The sequence below is a fragment of the Convolutriloba macropyga genome, chromosome 1 (assembly GCF_964194025.1).
Source record: "Convolutriloba macropyga chromosome 1, txConMacr16.3, whole genome shotgun sequence".
NCBI lineage: Eukaryota > Metazoa > Xenacoelomorpha > Acoela > Convolutidae > Convolutriloba > Convolutriloba macropyga.
In genome coordinates, this window is record NC_134468.1 from 64,536,151 (window position 1) to 64,551,386 (window position 15,236).

Here is a 15,236-nt window from a genome sequence, read left to right on the forward strand (position 1 = left end):
AGAATTCAGTTTGTTCCAATTCTCTTTCCGACTCACACTTTTTGTCCGAATAACAGCCTGCAGAACTCAGGGTACTCCAATTCCAGACTTCTCTGATCGTCACTCGCCCTCAATAGGTTCGGAGAAGAACCACACGACACTTCTCTCCTATGTTGTACTATCTTTTCTTGGCCAGTTAAACCAATCAACAACAGGTTTCAATCAGTACCTATTACTTTCCTGACTTAAAAATCCAAGGAATGCGCCAGTTCAATATCTTGCTTCGAATAAGAACTCACCAAGTGTACTGGCACTGCATTCTCTCTCAAATCATATGCACAAGCCTTTTCTCCATTATTCGGCAATTTCAGCTTCAGATCACTTGCCTTCGAAGAGAACAAAGACTTATCCATCTTCTGGATCTGAAGCACTTCACACTCCGGTTTGCTATTTGAAGTTTCTCTGAAAAATATTTCTGCAGTCGAAATTTTGCGCTGCCCCACCATCAGTAACTTCTCAATCCTGCTGTTTACAAATTGTTTGCTCCGCAAGATTCCATGTTTTTCAGAATAGGCGGAGCTCACTTTCAAAATTTTTCAAGTCAGAGTGGATTAATTAAGGCTCCGAGTTTAATGAACTAATTTTCTTGCGATCTGGCTCTTCCAACCTCATCTGAACTAAGCCAAAAACCACATCGCGCGAGCCAACAGCACTTTCATCTTGGCCATCAACGAAGGCGTCATACATCACTATTTTCTCAGCAGTTGAATGGTCAAAAACATAAATAACTGATTGATCCAACGCTGTTTTTGCATCGAAGCTTTGATTCTCCACCATTCTGAAAGTTGCAGGCGCTATCTACTGACGCAAATTGCCAAAAACAAATTCCCTTCTTGTATACTATCACCGCTGCCTCCAGCAGTCCTGGAATTGTTTGAGTACTCGCTTTCAATTTTGTCTGTTTCATCAACTGCGTTTCCTTTCCAGAACTTGGCAAGAAAAAACGTCGCCTGATTTCGCTGTTCTAGTCGATTTGTCTTTATTGCTCCCTTATGGAAATCCATCCGCGTTCGATTTTAAAGCCTTGCTCTCACAACTCTTGTTTGCTTTGCGATACCCATCCTCTGTTGAGAAAGTTACAAAACTCTCACAGTTACAAAGTTCTCACAGTTATCTTCAGATGAAGTTCGGGTCAAACTAAGCTGATCAGTGTGCTGTGCTGCGACCCAGTACTGATTATACTGGTGCGAACTATTAGCAATCAAATTTCTACTGACCATATCTTCAGCTGATGTGGCCAGTTCACCTTTTTCAGCAAAATTAAATTGCGGCATAGCTGTTTCTCCAACAACTATCGATTTGGAACAATACGGCATGCAAGGACCAGATTTGATGGCTTCAAAGGCTATCAACCCTTTAGAGCACGGTTTTCCAATTGTTAATTCGCTTTGCGAGTCGGCTTGAAAGATTCAGAATTAGTGTGTCACTCAAGAATGTTTGGAAGGAACAAATACATCGTCGTCCATCCAATAAAACTTGCTTTCATCGTCGCTATAGAAGAAACTGTCGTCGTCACTGAAACCGTCGTCACTAGAATTTGCATCATCTTCCAACTCACTGATTGCAATTTTCTCGAGGGCTTTGCTTCTCATTGCTGCAACTTTTTTGTTCTTACCGTTGCTTCACCGTGCAATGCATCGATCAATCATTTCCTTGAATTTTTCATCTTCGGATCTGCTCTTCCATTTCTCCGTCAGAATCGAAATTTCGACTGCCACCAATGAAGATTGAATCCACAGCAATCTCCACACCGGACAAAATGTCAGTCCCCTTGGAATTGCTTCTTTGCTTTACGTCTCTGACCTTCAGCTTCTCTTCAAGCAATGCATTTACTCCAAAATCAATAGCACTTATGTCAGACCAACGTTTAATCGAAGAAATCTTTGCTGGTCTAATCATAATTGACCTGACAATTACATCAGTTGAAACTGGTTCTGCTTTTTTTTTCTAAGTTTCGGTCCACTGCTTTCCTCGCTAACTATTTTCTGTACACAATCACACTTTGAAACACTGGTTTGTCAATTTCAATCTGTAAAACCGCTTCCACGTATCCCTCCTTTTCTATCAAGTATCTCTCAAAGGCATCTTCATACACCTTTGGAAATTTGGATAGCCTTAAGGCAAAGAAAAACAAAGTCTCTTGAAGAGTCCAAGAACAATACTTTTGATCGGATTTCCAAAATTCATGTTGCAAGTAATTCAAAGCGTCAAGAGCCCAACCACACAACTTCTCTGGCAAATATCTCTTTACTTCCTCTTCTGCCCATATGAGAATTGCACAAACATCCAAGTAAAAATCACCCCGGTCGTCCCAAACTTCATATCCAGGCGAAGGAAAAGGTTTTATAACTCCGAATCCTGTCATTGTTCTCCAAAATGGTGCACTCTACTCTGATTGCTTCTCTGAGGCTTGAAATTCTGCTGCAAATCTTCTAAGCTCATCCTTTTGGCTTTGCTTGAGTAACCTCCTCACCCTATCTGCTCGGGTACATCCACATCTACGGTCAGTTAAAGTCCCCGTCCGAAGAAAAATCCGTCTTCCAAATTAACCGTCTCCCGTTGATAACTGTCTCTGTTGCTCAAATTCTTCCAATATCATTCGTTCCACCAAAATTGTAATCTCGTTCCGACTATCGTCAGCGTGTTCTCCGACTTGCTCTGCCCAGCTTTGAGCGCTTGTTGCAAAACTCACAGAACTCTCTTCACACTTAAGTCGTATTCAAATTTTCTTAATAACTCCTTTTTAATATGAGAGTCCTCCCAGTAGCGCCACAGTAGAATTTTGTATTTTTGTCGTTAGAAGGATTCCAGCTGGTGACTGGCCAGCGCACAAAACTCTATGAAAATTCCGAAAGATTTGTTCGGTGGTTGCTCTTTTTGCAGGCAGTGTACAGTGTTGTCCCCAAAAAAATTGCTCTCTCCGCTGCTTGAATACTTCGCTCTTGACAATTGAATTAATAATCAAAATATGGATAAACAGCAACAAGTAATGTCAAAGCCAGAGACAGATAACTGAGTAAATGCAACAATCAAAAGCAATTTTTCTATCAAAATTAACTAATGGTTCACACTAATTCGAACCAATTCAATCAAATTATCCACAGGTATCCAAAATTCACGCAGCTCACGTCCTAATCCAAACAATTTTAATAAGTTCTGCTACCCAGTAGCTAAGTTACTGACCACAAACTTATTATATGCACAAAAAACAATTTCGGTTAACTCGGCAGTTTCACTCACTGCAACTAGGAAACTATTTCCTTTCACCAAGAACTCACTTGATAACTACAATTTTCTCGCACTAAGAAGCATTGCTCTGCTCGGGCATTTTCTCCTTCACAAAGCTGACTGACGAACCACCGTTCTTCAGCCTAGTAAGTATCTCTTTGAGCGTTTTTCTTGTGCTTAAGGGCACTCAAATTTATCAGTTTTTAATCAGCAAAACGTAACGTGTCGTTCCTGTTAGAAAATTTTGACCTAACGTATAAGTGCTATCGAGGGCGTAGAAGGTTGGTCACACGTTGTAGTTTATCTTAAGTAAATGTTTGGTCAATTTGACCGGAATTTCGTGGAGAACTCTCGTTGATGAGTTCAGGATCAACAAAAATTAGGTTTCATGTTCAACAGTTCTTATACAAATACATGCGTTGTTTATATCCTTTTACTGATACTCCTATTATTTAGTCTATGAATTTTATTGCTTCCCCTGTGGATCTAGCAATGTTTATTTTCAGTCAATTTTTAAATCACAATCATTTTTGTCTTTTTCTTTGTATATTATTCGTCAGCATCGATACTTCGAAATTGAACAATTATAAAATGCATTTCTCACGTTTGAATGTAGCTTTCAAGCTGATAATTTAACTCTGGTAAAAGTGCTGCTTCTTTCATGAAAGTACGTACAAAAAATGAGTTATCGCTCATTTTTTTTTCTTGTTTTAAAAGCAAAATAAACAGCTTTGGGTTACCGGAAAGAATTCCCTTTTTTTCAAAGCATATGAAATTGTCTCAGAAATGACCAGTCAAAATTTCAGGGCAATCGGGCATGGGAAAGTGGGGTTTTTGAGGACTTGAGGGGGGGGGGGTAGCCAAATTATTGAAGCTTATAATTTCAAAAACTAGTTTCTAGCTATCAGAATTCCCTTCAAACAACCTTTGTTTTATACTGTTTGCTTCAACTGAGTCTTAGCAAGAGCTATAGCCAGTAATTTGTCCATTTTATGTACCTCAATTATCAAACTTAATTCATAACATGATTTCTACTAAAAATACCGGGATAACACTTTTTGAACTTCCAATACATTAATTAGTGGTTTTTTATGATCATATCGATTCCTTCGATTGTAAGTTTTGCCAAATATAGAGTAGTGTTACTTAGCCTTGAATCAGGTTTCCAGTAGATACTATGCATTTCCCAAACTTCACTTGATATACTAGACTGATTGACACAATTTGAAAAAAACTACAACAATTATTTGCGTTAACTCCCAAGAACTACACAAAGTTTCTCCTGCAAAATACAAAATCACCTGTGAAAGTTTGCTTAAAATTGTTTTCTTATCAAGGGGGTATGGAGCTTGGATTCAAACAAACTTTTGAAAGAAAAAACGCTTTTTCAATTCGTTTTTTTCACTTCATCTCTTCGTGCATGTCCCTTCAACCACCGATTTGTTCTGCTTAATTTTAATATGGAAACAATCTGATATGTTTTTTGTGCATAGAAGCCACACAGTTGTTGAATTACCCAATAAAATATAATTTTTAATAATTAAATGTCTTTCTCTTACGTTCGAAAAACCAAATATTGGTTAACTATTTTTTTGACATACAATTCGCTTTGCTTTTTAACACAATACTTTTTGTGACAACTTTAATCTGTTTTTCTTTGTTTTCAGTTCCCCATGCTGTGGGTAACCGTAAGGGGCAATCAAATATCCTTTTTGGTGGAAAAATGCAATAGATTGAAAAATCCTTCAAAGCACAATTTTTGTTTGTTTCCCTTTTTTGTGCACTAATTTTTCCTTGTTTACATACCCTTTCTATCCTCCTTGAAAACACTAAACAGTAACCCCACACGTTTAGCTGCCTATGGAGAATATGTATTCATTTTTACCATACCGAAATGACTTTTAGGTGTGCATTTTTGGGGTTCGAGGCGAATTCATATATAAATATCATTGATTTTCCAAGCTCTGCAAATTTCTTCCTACGGTAAGCATGCTTGGTTGCTTCCGTTTAATGAGCTCTGAGGTTCATTTTAAATATTTTCGACAACTTGATCACTTTGCGAAGCTAGTCACTATTTTGTTTACATAACAAACTAAAGGTACGTTCCGCTCCAACTTACATCGAAATCGTTCCTTTTGTTTACATAGTCAATATGCTCAAGATTAGCTCCTAAACTTTGCAAACTAATTAACCACCCAATATGAAAGTTTCAATGTAATGTAGTCTAGTCAAAGATTTTCGAATACAAATTCTACATATAGTGAAAACTAAAAATGCAATTTTTCACATTTTCCGTTATCATCAATAAGACATTTCTTTCTTTATATATTTTGACTCGTCTTTAGATGATGGGCTAGCATCTGTTCTCCAGTGCTAAAAGAAGGAACTCTACGAAAATATCTGCTTTAAACTTTTTACGATCTCAATTAGAAAAATAAAACTTCAAAGTAATAATTATTCTGAATTATCTCAGAAATTTAACATTTAAAGCTATTCACTGTACATCTTAATTCACTCTACACTCAAAATTCACTCTACGCCATTCGTTCTACACCAAAAACAATGGATAAAATATTTAAAACACAACCGATTAACGTCGGGCTAAATGATAGCAAACGACCGGCGAGCAGTTGGCTTCGTCAGTAGCTAGCTACAGTTGAGTGAGGCTAGCTTTAGCTTAATTAAGGGAGCGTGAGTTGAGCGCAGCGCGCGGGCGGGGAGTTGTGCACAAGGCCCACGTCGTAACGGTCTGAGAGATATGCAGGGTGGGGTTTGCCAAGGCAGCGATGAAGTGAGGCGGCGGCGGAGGTGAGAGAGGGGTGATGAAGGGGTTGGCTCAAACTCTAAGAACGGCCTTTCACACCATAAGTATAATTCTCCAAAACAGCTTCTGTGAATCGCATACTTAGAGACTTGTGAATTGAAAGGCTCTAAGAGAACTTAATACCCTCTGGGCGCTACCTGTTTATCCCCTTTTTGAGAACGAAAAGTCAAATGGGTCAGACGAAAAATCGGTCAAGCAAAAAATCGCATTAAAAAAGACCACAGGACTAATATAATTGCTACAAACTTAGTTGGAGAGCAATTAAGCATAAAATGACAAAATAACATTGATTGGATAACAAAATAACATTAACTTGGAGAAAATAACATTGAATCATTTAATTAATTTATACGGATTCACATTTATCTTAAAAGTGTTAGTTATTTAAATAGAACATTTATAGTAATTCTATCGCCCCTCAGGAGCTTCGCGACCCTATGAAGGTTTCAATTTTCCAATATTGCTAGACGTGAAAAATCAAAGTAATTTAAAATTAGATTTGCATAGCCCATGAACACATACAAAATACCAGATAGTGCGCCTAGGATTGAAGATTTGCAAATGCGTCAAATTTGTGAAGTGTGGAGAGCAGCATCCGAGTTATTGAGCAAGATTACAAACCACCTTACATATTAAATTTGAATACAGCTTTCTACTAGCAATCAACCACTCGCTTGAGAGCAAGTCACCCGGCGGTAGTAGCTTGTTTTTTTTTTTTCAAATATACCACTATTTATTATATTTATGCCCCAACTATCCGATGACCAATTTGTTGACTGTCATTTTATTGTCTCAAAAAACTACTTTTGGTATTGCAGAAAAATTTAATTTGCAATTGACCGATTCAGTTTGTTGCTTCCCAAATGTTTTCAAATTTCGTTTACACTGCATTTTCTTAATTGACAAGATCATGTGCTACCTCAAATCTGAAGCAAGGGCAATACATAGAAAAACAGTAGCTCGAAGGCAGGTTGCGATCGAAAAAGTTACTCAAGTTCAATTGGTCAATCAGATTTAGGGACTCGGAAACAATGCATCGTAAAAATCTGAGGTCAATCTTAGCCCCCGTATTATTCTGTGGCTAAAAGCGATGTAAAATCGTAACCAATGGCCTCAAACCACAACTACCAGAATTTTAGGTGTGAAATATTTTTTTAAGTTGAACGGACAATTCAGTAATGCAACTAGAGACAATATAACAGCTGCGAACACCAGACAACCCTTAAGAGAACATTCAGCTCTGTCTCGGGAACAAGCTACCAAGTAGATTAGGTTCAGTAATGACTTTAACGAGAAACGGAAAGTGAAGTAATTTTGTTAGAGCGGTTACCTTGAACTCTCAGAAATTTCGGGTATTCTATTAAAGATTTGGGATCTGTGGTGCACTGATTGAGAGTTGGCAGAACTTTGGCGCTTGCTGCTATCATATGTACTGTTATCACAAAGTGTGGAATCATAATAAATTTCATCATTGAACTGTTACCATGAAAGTCTCTGTAAAGAGGTTAAACCATCTCTTTCAATCTCTTGCGTAATTTATATGTAGGTATCCTAGCTCTCATGAGGTCCAATAAGAGTATATAAAAAGCCACTTCTACGTAGCTGAAGTTCATAAACCAATTATAGCGTATTACTGACCTCAATGCATTTTACGGGGATTTATATGAAATTGCGTTCTATACTGAATACTAGGTTGCTGTAATCCGCGAGTAGCTTGTTGCAACGAAAAAACCGTTAGTAGTCACTGACATCCGTTATAACTGAAAGAAAATAGAGTTTTACAAAATTCGTAATTTTGGCCAAATCTGAAAATTTTTACAAGTTGGGACCGAAAATCTGTCCATCCCCCGATTTTTTGAAGCCGATATGGCTGAACCAAGCTAGGGTCACCATCACTCTAGGGCACCCCTAAAATATTCACAAACCAGGATTGGTGGTGCCAGCTCTACCCAGTCCGGAGCTATTAACACTTATGAGGGGAAAAAGTGATAATTTTGGGGTAAAATCCGAAATTCGCAAATTTTGAGTTTAATGAACGTTAGTCATACTAGGGTGCAAGAAGGCCCTGAGCCTACGCCTGATTAGGTGGAATACGAACTATACCCCCAAACCGCCCTATGTAAACAAAAGACCCGAAAGCACATATTTAATAGGTAACTAAGTATAAGTTGACTTGTCGGCCATTTTGAACTTTTTGCTTGTTACGGACGTACGACGCAACCGGACTGTAACCCTACAGCGCATAAGTGGACGTGTGGACGGTACCCTAGGAATTCCCCTATGTAAACAAATCGCACGTAAGAACCGAAATATCCGGAATTCGCATATACGTATACTTGGCGGCCATCTTGGCTGATATCTAATAAGTAAGTTGGTATTCGACACGTTGCGGTTTTACGGCATTGGTATGACGGAATATAAACAAAGTAGCCAATAGCATTATAGCAAGTGGAAAAGGTGGTGCAATAATGACGGTTATTTGGTTTGCGTAAACAAACTGTTTCCTCGGCTCAGTATATAAGCGGCTTACACTATAAGCGCAGCGCAGAAGTTGCAAATCGGGAACGAGTTAATTATCGATTGTTTGGCCTAGTTTGCCGGTATTATTGAGCGAGAGGCTCTTGTTAATCGTTATTAAGCGTCAGTGCGTTAACTTTGCCGGAGCGATTGAGCGCGATGCTCTGAATAGTCGCTGTTATAGAATTAGAGTTATTTGGCTAAGTTTGCCTGATTTGATTGAGCGAGAAGCTCTGAGTAGTCTTTGCAGTTCAGTTACATTATTGAGCACCGATTGCTGTTGCAAGTGAGCGAGAGGCTCCGGAACTTGCGGTATTTGATTGAGCAAGCGGCTCAGATTAGTTATAGTTATTTGGCAGAGATTGCCTGATTGAGCGAGAAGCTCGGACTTATTGTTGTTGTTAGACTGTGGTTCATCAGTCTGTTAATAGCTTAGGGATAATTCCAGCTGTTTGATTCCGTTTGAGTATAAGCGGCAATCGGTATTACTGTAGAGTTGGATTGAGAAATAAATTAGTTAGTTATTGTTCCAAGCTTGTGGTTGCTTGTGTTAGAATTAGTTATAGTAGTAGTTTTTTTGATTGTCGTAGTGCATGTTACCTGATGCCTATTGAGTTATTGTAATTAGCTATTAGATTTACTTAATTTAAGTGTTTTACCATCGACACTTTTTAACAGCCAAGAGCATAGTACGGGAAATCTATTAATGTTAAGAAGAAGACGAACCACCAAACTAAAAACCTTTCGAATTGTGAGATCTGGGCGCTATCGTTTTCCCGTGATAGGCAGCCTAATCAAAATTCAGAATCTTACAGTGGCGCTCCTGGGTGGGCTTCTTCTTCAGTGGGACACAATAGAGGGGAAATCTACGAAGGGTGATAATGTATCGGAACAACGACAGATGCGAGGGGGATGGCAACGATCGGTGTGACTTTGGCTCAAGTCCAGGACAAGTGGCGAGCGAGTACGGTGAAGAAAACGAAATACATAATCGACAGAGGAATGAAGAGATGGAACTGTTGGAGATGGGTAGACAGCTCTACAAAATGTTTCGATCATGTTCTAATGGACGTGTTGTGGATTTGGAGCAAGTAGATCGCTGGATTGCGGATAATGGTCTTAATTCAACAAACGTGTTAGAGATGATGCGAGAACAAGTAGAGGCGAAACCAGCCCCCGGGTTCCACACGCAGCCGTGGGACATAGAGGGAAGTGAAGACTATAGAGCACCGACGGTGAGCTACGCCGAACAGGATGTTGAGACGAAGACTAACCAGGACGAGATAAGTCCCAGACTGCAAGCCATTCAACAAGGCATCTACGCATTTGAAAGACAGGGACCCTATGAGATGGTAGAAGATTTCGCACAACGTGTTCATCTGTGGAGTTTAGAATTGAGTTGCTTGGATGAAGGGGAACGAGATGACATAACCATCGACGTGATGTGCACAAAAGTTCGCGAGGAACTGAAGCAGGGGCTCGAATCAAACCACTACTATAGCTATTTCGAAGAAGTTGTCTGTGAGCTCCAGAGATTAGAAATAGAAACCGGAATCCTCGTCCCAGAATCAAAGACCCTAAGTGATGGCAGCGAGGTGGCGGTGTACCAAACATCGAACGAGTGGTTAACCCGTAGCAAAGAAAATGAGACCCAGCAAGGGAGAATACTTGAAACTACTCAGCAAGGGAGAAAACTTGCAGAGGAAACCGTCTCCTCTAAAGACAGTGGCAATTCCACAGCACAATCAATTCCGAGCACTGAGAGGGAAGTGGAAAAAGAGACTGATGTGACTCTCAACAATCTCGAACTGGAGGACACAGTAGAGGCAGGTGCCGAACCTGGAGTACTAGACATCGACTGGTCCAAGAGTATGGAGCTAGAAGGAAGCGAGCATGAGTTGGACTCGCTGATAGAAGACGAGTTAGAAAACTTAACTTTTCAAACACCAAAGGAACTGGTAGCCGATTTTGCGGAGAGGGTAATTGCTTGGAGCACCAATCTTGATCTCAACGAGGCGGACATAGAGTACGCCAAGACTCAAGCACTTTGGTTCAGAACGACAAATCAGATCTACCTTCAATTGCCTAGAAACAGACACTGGAGCCTATGCCAGGTCTAGTGGAAGACATGGAGGTGGTGGAGCGGCAGATCAATGAGAGACTGCAAGAGTCGGTTGCATGCAACGAATTAGTGGGAACTGAATCAGCAGCAGCTAGTGCAGTCCTGGAGACTGAGGAGCTCAAAAACACTGATCAGTGGGACGAACGAAATCAAAGAAGGTCTACTGAAAAAATTCTGGGTGACAGTAAAGAATCTGAAATGAATTATTTTGCTCTACCCACCAGTGGGAGGACAATAAAAATAGGCCCCTTTCCTCACAGCAATGAGCGAGTGGACGAAGTAATCACGTCGTGCACTCAAAAATGTCCATTACTGAAAGTAGTGGCAGTAACAGACGGAGACGAACTGAATTGAAAAATTCTTGCCTCCCAAATTGGCACGCAAGAAGACAACCCAGACAATCACAAGACAGCTGGTCCGTCAAAGGAGAAGGGAACAAATGTGAAAGGAAGAAAAGCAAGTAGAGGATGCAGAAAACGATTTAGAGTTTGTCACCAAAAGAAAAGGAGGCCGAGCGCAAGGCAATGCTACCGGAGCCTACCGCAGAACAAAAAGAAAAACGCTGATTCCACAATAGGGAACTGCCAATTGCTGAGGTTTTCAGTTTCTGCAATTCTACAAAAGACTTTGCTCATTCTGACAAAACTGATGGAGATTGTATTTCCTAGGGCTGCTTGGAATGAGGAACGGCAAAGCTCTGCGAATTTTATGTCAGACGCTGAACAGGACAAGGCCCGGGAAGTTCCAGATGAACTGAACGCAGACAACAAAGAAAGCTTATCTGAGGAAGCCTTGCACTCCGAATTAAGCGACAACACTGCTTCAGCAGAAGGAGAATTAGATGAAGGAAAGACAACTCAGCTGGTCCAAAGGAATTTGCAGCTATCACCAAGACTCCAGACGAACGAGGGGCCTGATGAAGGGCCGCAACACATCCAAGAACACGCTGACCTCGCCCCTCCGACCCCGGATTGCGAGGAGAGCTTCTCAACAGATTGGGAGCGTCCACCCTCTTCCCCCGTTTTGATAGATGAGAGGCAAGGCAGTCGGAATCTGGAGGATGCACAACCACAGGGAACAGATTTTACGGTCAGAGAATTAACTGATGTCGAACGAGCAGCTAGCCGTCGAACATTTGAGTGCACATCTTGGCTCAGGCACAGACTATAAAATTGAGTTCAAACCTCAGTTGCATGCGGCTGACCATTGGTGGGAAGCGATTGGTCTGGAGGTACCAGTGGTAGCTAACAGTCAGAAATTGTTCTCCAGTAGTACCACGGAACTTGATCCGGCAGGTAGCGAGAGAAGCGGCTGCCAAAAGGAAACCCCTTACCAGGAGGAGTTGACGACAGAACAGAACCCCACAGGACCTAACCAGAGCAGACGAGCGAACCTGGCTGCGCAAGAAGCAGGAGCGACGGACAATCAAAACTTTCTTCCAGCGGGCGGGTGGGAACAAAACCACAGATGGAGTCAACCCCTACATGCAGGCCAGCCAAATTCTGGTCAACTTCCGGACGGGAGAAACATGTCACTCAGCCGATGGGCAACAATGAAGGGAACCCAGTCAGAGTGTAGAAGGGAGGAGAAGCAGGAACAAGAAAGAGGAATCATGTGGGACATTTCAATGGAAACTCAGATCCTTGGTATGGCTTGTGAAATCCCGTTTGATCCAGGTCCTTCACGAAGTCCGTAAGGCTTTTCAAACTTCCTGCCCATTAACTTTTGCTCTATTCATTCATGGTGCTAAAGAACCTCCATTTGTGCTTTAAATATCACCAAAGCGGTAATTTGTTGCCTTCAGTGCCAATTGACAGTAAGCAATCACAAGCTAGAACTCAAATAGGACTAGGCAAGCAAATAGTTAAGGTGATATAGAAACGTGTATTGGTTTAGCAAATGTCAAACAGCATAATATGCACTCGCTAGTTAAACGTAAACACACCAGGGATCATTGTTAAGAATCAACAGTCTGGAGCCGGTTATCACTCAGTTGGCAACGCGAAAACGCTTAATTAAGCTAACTAGAGAAAATACGGAGAAAACGAAAACTATAAATGGATCTGCAGTTTAGCGTCAGGCAAGCACTGCAGGACGATGGAATCTTCTCATCAGAAGAAGTCGAAGCCGCTGCCAGAAACGTAGCGCGAAGCCTGGGAAGGGACCTTAAAACTGATGTTGACCCGTCGATGCTAGAACTGAAAGTACAGCATCTCAACACGTGCTTCTTTGCCCATTGGGATTATTCTATCCACCAAGTGCTCCTCTATATGGATCAATCGTACATTGGACAACCAGCATTGATGGCCAATGAGATACACAGTCTCGATGTTTTCCAAAAGAATGGGGGTACTCCAACTAAAGATGGGAATATTGGAAGATTTTTTGCGAAGGGTGCAAAGTTGAAGAAATATAGAGAAATATCAAAGGTGTGGTGGAGCCCAACCGAGGGAGAGCTTTTTCGGAGTATGTACGACACTCTTAGGGAAGGGAATGTTAGTGGGGTCAATTTGGAAGACGATACGCTCAGGAGCTTGATTCTGAGACAAGTGATGGAGCGAGCCGATAAAGAGGCGGAAGCTTAAATTGGACATTTAAATAGGATGAAGAATATTGGCCTAATCAAAAACTTTTTGTGTGTTCGAAAAGTCTTGGGTTTAAAAGTTACAATTTTACTGATAGTGCATTTTGATCTGATGTTAAATTTATCCAGGAGGATAAAAGGTATAGAAGGGAAGTATGTAAAATCGTAACCAATGGCCTCAAACCACAACTATCAGAATTTTAGGTGTGAAATTTTTTTTTAAGTTGGACAATTCAGTAATGCAACTAGAGACAATATAACAGCTGCGAACACCAGACAACCCTTAAGAGAACATTCAGCTCTGTCTCGGGAACAAGCTACCAAGTAGATTAGGTTCAGTAATGACTAACGAGAAACGGAAAGTGAAGTAATTATGTTAGAGCGGTTACCTTGAACTCTCAAGAATTTCGGGTATTCTATTAAAGATTTGGGATCTGTGGTGCACTGACTGAGAGTTGGCAGAACTTTGGCGCTTGCTGCTATCATATGTCCTGTTATCACAAAGTGTGGAATCATAATAAATGTCATCATTGAACTGTTACCATGAAAGTCTCTGTAAAGAGGTTAAACCATCTCTTTCAATCTCTTGCGTAATTTATATGTAGGTATCCTAGCTCTCATGAGGTCCAATAAGAGTATATAAAAAGCCACTGCTACGTAGCTGAAGTTCATAAACCAATTATAGCGTATTACTGACCTCAATGCATTTTACGGGGATTTATATGAAATTGCGTTCTATACTGAATACTAGCTTGCTGTAATCCGCGAGTAGCTTGTTGCAACGAAAAAACCGTTAGTAGTCACTGACATCCGTTATAACTGAAATAAATTAGAGTTTTACAAAATTCGTAATTTTGGCCAAATCTGAAAATTTTTACAAGTTGGGACCGAAAATCTGTCCATCCCCCGATTTTTTGAAGCCGATATGGCTGAACCAAGCTGGGGTCACCATCACTCTAGGGCACCCCTAAAATATTCACAAACCAGGATTGGTGGTGCCAGCTCTACCCAGTCCGGAGCTATTAACACTTATGAGGGGAAAAAGTGATAATTTTGGGGTAAAATCCGAAATTCGCAAATTTTGAGTTTAATGAACGTTAGTCATACTAGGGTGCAAGAAGGCCCTGAGCCTACGCCTGATTAGGTGGAATACGAACTATACCCCCCAAACCGCCCTATGTAAACAAAAGACCCGAAAGCACATATTTAATAGGTAACTAAGTATAAGTTGACTTGTCGGCCATTTTGAACTTTTTGCTTGTTACGGACGTACGACGCAACCGGACTGTAACCCTACAGCGCATAAGTGGACGTGCGGACGGTACCCTAGGAATTCCCCTATGTAAACAAATCGCACGTAAGAACCGAAATATCCGGAATTCGCATATACGTATACTTGGCGGCCATCTTGGCTGATATCTAATAAGTAAGTTAGTATTCGACACGTTGCGGTTTTACGGCATTGGTATGACGGATAAACAAAGTAGCCAATAGCATTATAGCAAGTGGAAAACGTGGTGCAATAATGACGGTTATTTGGTTTGAGTAAACAAACTGTTTGCTCGGCTCAGTATATAAGCGGCTTACACTATAAGCGCAGCGCAGAAGTTGCAAATCGCGAACGAGTTAATTATCGATTGTTTGGCATAGTTTGCCGGTATTATTGAGCGAGAGGCTCTTGTTCATCGTTATTAAGCGTCAGTGCGTTAACTTTGCCGGAGCGATTGAGCGCGATGCTCTGAATAGTCGCTGTTATAGAATTAGAGTTATTTGGCTGTTTGCCTGATTTGATTGAGCGAGAAGCTCTGAGTAGTCTTTGCAGTTCGGTTACATTATTGAGCACCGATTGCTGTTGCAAGTGAGCGAGAGGCTCTGGAACTTGCGGTATTTGATTGAGCAAGCGGCTCAGATTAGTTATAGTT